The sequence below is a fragment of the Ornithodoros turicata genome, chromosome 10, assembly GCF_037126465.1.
Source record: "Ornithodoros turicata isolate Travis chromosome 10, ASM3712646v1, whole genome shotgun sequence".
NCBI lineage: Eukaryota > Metazoa > Arthropoda > Arachnida > Ixodida > Argasidae > Ornithodoros > Ornithodoros turicata.
Window position 1 is genome coordinate 8334655 of NC_088210.1, and position 8135 is coordinate 8342789.

Below are 8135 nucleotides of genomic sequence, written 5' to 3' on the forward strand. Positions count from 1 at the left end.
CATATCCGACTCGTTACATTACTATTCCTAGCACATTCTAAGACAGGCTTGCCGTGGCTTAGAAAATATGGGGCATCGAAACGGAAAAACGCTGCTAGATGCACATGCGTGTGAGAGCAAGGAATAAGCTTTTTGCTTTAGTTTTATTAATGGATTTTCTCTGGATTTTTTCTGGTGCACAAGTGGGAATGGCACAAAAGTTTATTCCATCTCAAATCTCGAGGTGTTACAACACTATTTATTTCGAGTAAGAAACACATGCAGCATATGGCCCACTTTTAAACACAACATTGGAACAACATTTTCGAGGACAATCAAGGAAATATGAGCTGCAGAACTACTGACAGGTGATTTCAGACAAATGTGTCGCGAGCAGTACATAAATGGCAATTGTACAAATGTTCCTGTTAATTTATGATTTATCTAAATATAAATACAATATATACGACTTCACTTCAAGAGGCAGTAAAATGCAAAAACAACTCGCTCTTAAATGAAAGTCAGTGTTTCAATTAGTATAATGCAGGCAATATTAGTTCACACAGCGCTACTTTTTGGAAGAAAAACGCATCAAAAACGGAGTGGTCTTTTGCGGCTGTGAATGGGGTCCCCAGGAGGCAAGGATTGTAGGCATCCAATGAGACAGCGGGAGAAGCGTGCGCTTGCCTATCGTGGCTATGTGGACTTGGAACGGGTCCGATCGTAGTGTTCCGCATATGCATGGCATGTTGCACCCTGCTGCATTTTTCAATAACGATTCACTGAATCGTAGCCCACAAAGGCTCTCGCGAATGTTCCACTGACAACATTTATCTTCGCATCCTTCGGACAGCGACGCCAGTCCGCTTCATATAGCCTAGAGCCTGAAGTTTTCGGGAAATATTTTTTTCTAAATTCTGGGGGTAATAATCGGGTAAATAAACGTGTGCACTAAATTCATGCGAATTCGGGTGAAAAAACTCCCCATACGTACGCTAAATTCGGGGATAAATCGGGCTCAGTTACTCAAACTAATTGTAGTGGTTTGGTACAAATGGTGATGTAACGATGTATAACTGCATTTGCTGCCAAAAAAGCAAGTTAATGCATTCCTACAGACATCCCAGTGAGGGGAATGTGCCGGGTAAAAATCGGGTTTCACCCTAAAGGGTGAACCTTCAATTCGGGGTGCAATTTCGGGGAAGAATAGGGTAAAACCCTAAAACTTCAGGCTCTATTCATAACGCGCACTACGTTTCTCATCGTGACTTCTCCATGGTGTGGCACTAAAAATACTGATGCACGAGGTGAAATGACGTTCACTGCTTAGCGCCGAAGCAAGAAAGAGTCCGGTATAATTTCGATCGTAGTTCCGTAAAAATCTGTCTGAATTATGGTAAGTACGAAATTAACGTAGCGTGTAACGTAATTTAAAGTGAACTTATTTTTGCATTTTAGTGCCCCCTTCAAGAATTATTTGTGTACTTCGGGTATGTACTTGATAAGTGGTATAGGGAGTGTGCGACAAACTGGTGGCGCCGCGAAGCGGCCTCCGGAGAAAGTACCTTGCGTGATAGCCGCCGGGTAGCCAGCTTTGTTTACATGTGAACTGCGCGTGTCTTTTTGCCACACTGGAACTGTTGCATCGCTAACTGTGCCAGCACCTAAAAGAACTCTTCATATTAGGGACCTGATGTTTCATTTCCCGTGATTTCTATGCTTCCAATACCACCGAGGGCACTAGACTGGCAGCGAATAGCGTTTGTGACGCGCGTTCGGCCATTGCATGAGGTGTGCACAACATATTCTATTTCTTTTGTTCTAGTTTCAATGAAACTGAATGAGGACCTGCAAAATGATAAATGATTTACAGTTGCCACTTTCGTGACGGTGAAACGCCGCAGGATCGTGATACTGATTAAGGTGTTTCATCGCCAGTGCCCAGTGCCGATATTGCTCCCGGTAATCCGGTTGACGAGTCTCACAGTGAGAACGGAAGTTCTACGTTGTCCAAAAGGTTTAGTTTTAGTATTTACGCACCAACCATTACACAGCTGTCGTGCCGCAAGCCCACGGCGGTAGCCGAGCCAAAACTCATAATTTCTTTTTTAAGGATCTCTTTAGCGTTATTGTATCTGAAGATACTGGAAAGACTGCAGTACAAGTTTAGACAATAAGTTGTGACCTCACGTGTTTATTTGTATGGATAAAACGGACGCACGATGTAGATTTCAGTGACGAAGCTATATGTGTGTGCAAAGAGGACGAAAGGAATACAAGACTCAGTCAAAAACGTATTACAAGTGGCTGGAATCAGAAATAAACGTATATAGCCTTCGCTAGCAAGCCAGGATTTTGTTAGTCGTCAAATAACCATCCTCTCGACGTATCACTTGCAGGTGTTCCAGAGAGACGCGAGTGGCTGTTCTCCTTACGCACTGTTAGATACATTATAAATACGGTGGTTGCTTCTGTGCAGTTTGTCTCCATTCTCTTCGTTCGCGCCCCAGAAAGGTTCCACATTATTTGCACTTCGAAAATTAGCCCTTCTAATTACGGCGGTCGCCACGCAAGCTACGGTTCCATTTGAGAATGCATAGAACGGGCGGCGTGGTATCACGTCGGATACTTCCAAGACCGCCACTGGCGGCGCTGTCGCGACGGAGCAGCGCACCCCCTTTAGGTGTCGCACGGTCCCTATAGGGACTGTGCGACAAACTGGTGGCGCCGCGATGCGGCCTCCGGAGAAAGTACCTTGCGTGATAGCCGCCGGGTAGCCAGCTTTGTTAACATGGGACGTGCGGGTATCTTTTTTTGCCACAGCATCGCTAACTGTGCCAGTACCTAAAAGAACTCTTCATTAGGGACCAGATGCTTCATTTCTCGTGATTTCTACGCTTCCAATACCACCGAGGTCACTAGACTCGCAGCGAATAGCGTTTGTGACGCGCTTTCGGCCAGGTGTGCACATGATGAGCAAATATATTCTCTTTCTTTTGTTCTAGTTTCAATGAAACTGAATGAGGACCTGCAAAATGATAAATGATTTACAGTTGCCACTTTCGTGACGGTGAAACGCCGCTGGATACTGTATCACCGTCAAATGCACCGACCAAACGGCAACCTATTTCGAGATAATGATTGAGGTGTTTCATCGCCAGTGCCCAGAGCCGATATTGCTCCCGGTATGACGAGTCTCACAGTGAGAACAGAAGTTCTACGTTGTCCAAAGGGTTTAGTATTTACTCACCGACCATTTCACAGCTGTCGTCCCGCAAGCTTACGGCGGTAGCCGAGGTAAAAACTCATATACTTTCTTCTTTGAGGATCTCTCTAGAGTTACTGTATCTGAAGATACTGGAAAAACTGCAGTACAAGTTCAGGCAATAAGTTGTGACCCCACGTGTTTATTTGTATGGATAAAACGGACGCACGATGTAAATTTCAGTGACGAAGCTATGTGTGTGCAAAGACGACGAAAGGAATACAAGACTCAGTCAAAAACATGATATTACAAATGGCTGGAGTCAGAGGAATAGACGTATATAGCCTTCGCTAGCAAGCCAGTTTGTGAGGAGTCAAATAACCATCCTCTCGACGTATCACTTACAGGTGTTTTGACCGGGCGGACGCGAGTGGCTGTTCTCCTTCCGTACGCTTAGGTGCATTATAAATACGGTGGTTGCTTCTGTGCAGTTTGTCTCCACTCTCTTCGTTCGCGCCCCAGAAAGGTTCCACATTATTTGCACTTCGAAAATTAGCCCTTCTAATTACGGAGGTCGCCACGCAAGCTACGGTTCCACTTGAGAATGCATAGAACGGGCGGCGTGGTATCACGTCGGATACGTCCAAGACCGCCACTGGCGGCGCTGTCGCGACGGAGCAGCGCGCCCCCTGTAGGTGTCGCACGGTCCTTATAGTTAAGAGCAAAATATATAGAGCTGGGCAAATATTTGAAATTTCAAATATGGGTGGAATAGTTTGCTCTGTTCGAACTCTATTTGCAATGGAATTTGTCTATTCATCATTGTCGTCATAGTGTGTGTGTGTGTGTTCGATACGGAAGTTCTGCAGTCCCGCACTGCTGCAGTGTGGTTCATGTGGAGGACGACGGGATGCTTGACAAGCCAACGGCAAAAAGGAGAAGTGCCACGTGGAAGTATGTATTTTGTACTGCGCCAAAACCTCTGGAACATGTGTGGCACAACACTATGCACAACGACTGGGTTCGACGTCTGGTCTTGGTAAGTGGCAAGATCGGCTTTCAACATTTATGAGAAGGAGGAGCTTAAAGGCAAGTCAGTGAAAGATGGCAGACATGATGCAGTCCAAGAATCTCCTCCCCATGTGAAGGAGAAGGCACTGGATGCTATATTAGCGTAAACGGTTGCAGTAGAGTTGCAGCCAGCGCAGTTTTCAGCAGCCTCTCAGCGCAGTTCTCGGCAGTGTCTCCCTGTGCAAGCCACATCGTCATCAAGCGAGCGTCCTTCTCTGTGTTGGGAAATATACATTAAGTTACAGGGAGCTTCATTCAGCCCACGACACGAGCATCAGCTTGCTTTCGTGAATGAGAACTTTCATACATTCATATATGGGGCTATGTATTCACACTACATGGTACAGTAAAAGCTCGTTAATTCGAATCTCGCCAGGGAGTGAAAAAAGGTTCGAATCAGGCGAAGTTCGAACTAACGAAAGGCTGAGACATGCGAGGCCATCAGTGGGTGAGGAACAGTAAAACAAAAAAAAAAAAAAAGTCGTGAAAGAAATCAGTTAATGACTGTTACCTTTGACTGTTAAAGCTAAGCACGGTCAAGTTTTGTTCAGGTTCACGCATGTGCCGTAGTGCTTAATCTTGGGCTTACTCAACGCTGAAGAAAAAAAAAGTACTTTCAGTGCAGCCATGACCTCCGTTTTTAACGGCCGCACTGGCGCCTCCTCCCCTACGTACCTCATCCGCGTCGCTGTCTGCAGGTCCATCTTCTGTCGGTTTGTCTTCAACGGAGATCCGCACAACCATCTTGGAACTGTGCGTCAATGTAGTCTGGAGCTAACACCTCGGAGTACGTCACTCACGGCTGCATGCAGGAACTATCTTTTCTGTCTCAGGGTCGGACTCCTGCAGGCTGTCTTCATCCAGGCTTGTTTAACTTGGGGCAACAAATCCACGGTGGCGAAAACAGTTTGCAATAGTTGCTGTTCCTTTGCACGCACGAGCAGCGCGCTACGGAGTAGTTGCGCAAGATGGTGCGATGTGGAGTTTGCAGAACGACTTTGTTCTTGATGACGTTCTGATCCGTCGGCTGTAAGTGTTGGCTGGAAGGAACACAAGCTCAACAGCCTTTAGCTCCATGCCAACCTTGTGTAACGAGTAGTTGATGACTATGAGCAGCACTTTCCGCTTATGCTGAGCTTCATCTTATTGTCCAGCCTCACCAACCACTGTCTGAACAGCTCAGCTGTCATCCAAGCTTAATTCCGGTTGGTAGCGTACTCGCGTGGGAACCGTGCTGATGTATTTGAAACACCGCGGCTTCCAGTGAGTTTCCAATAACGAAAATTAGAAGCTTTTCCGTGCCTGTCATGTTCGTTGCCACCAACACAGTCACTCCTCCCAATTTGCTTCTTTTCCTTCTAGCACAGTTGTGCCTTTTGTAGTTTATTGTTAAGTCCCCGGATTTTCCGCGACATATCGCGGAATCCGGAATTCGAACTCCTACGTTTGGCGCGCAATTTATCGGACTATTCGGGAAATACGGACTACCCCCCCCCCTAAAGTGGGCTTCCCCTGAAGTTTCCCTGCATGAGGTGAAGCCTGCTTTACAAAACTGCCCATGCTGGAGGACCATCACATGCCCAAGTTTGTTGTGCATACTCCACCTGGTGAAGGGGTGGCGTCCCTCCTGTGTGCAGTTTAGTGGTGGTAGTGGGGGATTTTGAGACAAAAAGGGTGTCCCGTAACATCCACAGGGCATGTATTGTAAGGTCCTTCCTATAATCTTCCTATAAACTTCCTATAAACTCTTATCTTCTGAAGGATCCTTCATAAGGAATAAAACGATTGCACCTTTCTCTTTGTCAGAGGAGAACACAAGATATCTTGTATGTAATAAATTATCCAAGAACAAGTGTTTCCCACTTAGTGCAGCGGTTGATTGCTTGCCCCGGAAAATCGCAGAATCCAGGAGTCGGTGCCGCAGGAATTTGCTGCAGCTGAAAACCAGGGGCCTTACTTGTTGTCTTCTCCGGCAAAAGCTTGTAAAAGAAAGAGCCAATTCGTCGGCATTGAAAATGTCGCATGGCAAGGACCTGCTGAACTAGTTTTGCAGATTGCTGTTCCTCCACTAGCATTTCTTTGATCCAAAGTATTAAGGCCGCCTCGTATATCCAAGTGCTTTGGGGCCCGAAGCCTCTTCTATGGAACGCAAAAGTCTTCGCTTCATGGGCATCTTCAATTTGCGATTCGGATGAATGTCAGTAGCGTGCTGTTCGGTATTTCGAACTTTTTCGCAATCTCATTCCGCAAGAACACACTGTCACCCCAGGGCTATCCTAAGGTTGTCAGATGGGGACAAGGATTGCATCCCTGGAATGTCAAAATCTGATCCTCAGTATCATATAATACTGCCACTTTGGCATATGAGATGACGTCCTCGAGGCTGTCCCTCGCTCATTCACAGGGACCAATTTAGGACAGGTTAAAGGAGCATGGAAATGATCGGAATAAAATATGACGGGAGAAGTAGAAATTACGATTCTGAGCCCTGTGATACATATTATCACAAAAAGTTTGAGCGTAGCGCGCAATCCTGGCGCGCGAGGGAGCTTTGAATCTTGCGGCAGAAATGCCCCCTCACTCGGCTGCCAACCGCTGACGTCATGTGGCAGCGCAGTCTTTTTCTTTTTTGCGATTTCTCCGGCGTCGCGGCGCCGGCAAGCCGACCATGCAGGAAGCGTTGTTGTTCATCGGACGTCGTGGAAAGGACAGGTGATGAAGTGAACACTCTTTAGGCGACACGTGTGCTCTTCTTGACGAAACGCTTATGGGGTTGGAGCCTAAGCTCCACCAGCTTCGATTTCGCCACACGAATGTACCGGAGGCTGGTAAGTGATGCTGCTAAGTGTGAACGAACATCCGGATTGAAATATAGTGCTTCTTCTTGGTTACAAATGCATAGTCATGAAGACTCGGCGCAGTGACCAGTGTTTTCATTTGAAGAGGTCGTCGACCGTCATGACTTCTTCATGTTGTGATCAACACTATGGGCTCTGAACCGCATGGACACTGGCATCTCCGAGTCGAAAGAGCGGACCGATGAATGCATAGCTGTGTAACATTGCGCGTACCATATCTTACTGATACCAGGAGCGTAACGTCTCCACAAGCACAAAAACATGGATACTAAAATAAAGTCAGTAGAGTTCATTTGCTAGCGATCTGTGGGAAACCCTAAAACACATGGCCAAATAAGTGTTTTCTCTTTTGAATGGTCATACCCAGCATACAACAATGGCACATGGAATAAATCTCCAACTGACAGGAATGTATTTAGTCGTATCATATATATGCTGCACACACAGGCACAATACTGTTCACTAATTAACGACACCTCAGCACAATCGGAACAGAAACCACAACCGCGTACGATCAACTGAACAGAAACAACTGAACCGCGTACTATCCACCTCAACCCGGGCCGTCATGGCAACACAGAGGCATAACCACACCTTTTACACTGCCCACAGTCTTGTTTTATGCAAAACGTACGAGACAAATCGTGTAAGAACGCAAGTGAATGTCAAACGCAAATAAATAGCAACAGCGTCTCAGTCGGTAATTCGCCACGATTCCGGAGCTAGCAGACGATTCTGGCTGATTCTGGCGGGGAGCGGACGCTTTCGGCAGCCAATGAAGTGATCGGCCGCCTCCTCCAGAGGTTTCTAGACACCGCCACCCCTACGTATCTGCTCACTTGGATTGCGAACTTTCTCTCGGGTCGTGCCTTTTTGCGTTCAGACGGCCGATTTGTCTCCTCAGCGTACCCCCCCCCAGAGTAGAGGCGTCCCCCAGGGCTCGGTCCTGTCCCCCATACTGTTTAAGATATTCTCATGAGCTCTCTCCCTTGTGACCCTGAAGTTCTCACCATAACGTATGC

The 8135-nt window shown here is 46.8% G+C and overlaps 1 long non-coding RNA gene across 1 annotated transcript; it reads right to left on the bottom strand.

Moving 5' to 3' along the window:
* Nucleotides 1-4332: 4332 nt before the first annotated feature.
* Nucleotides 4333-5010, bottom strand: LOC135369992 (uncharacterized). The gene is made up of 3 exons (XR_010415173.1): nt 4931-5010; nt 4767-4850; nt 4333-4470 (listed from the first exon to the last, which is right to left on the bottom strand). It is a non-coding gene; the product is annotated as an uncharacterized LOC135369992 (long non-coding RNA).
* Nucleotides 5011-8135: the final 3125 nt, after the last annotated feature.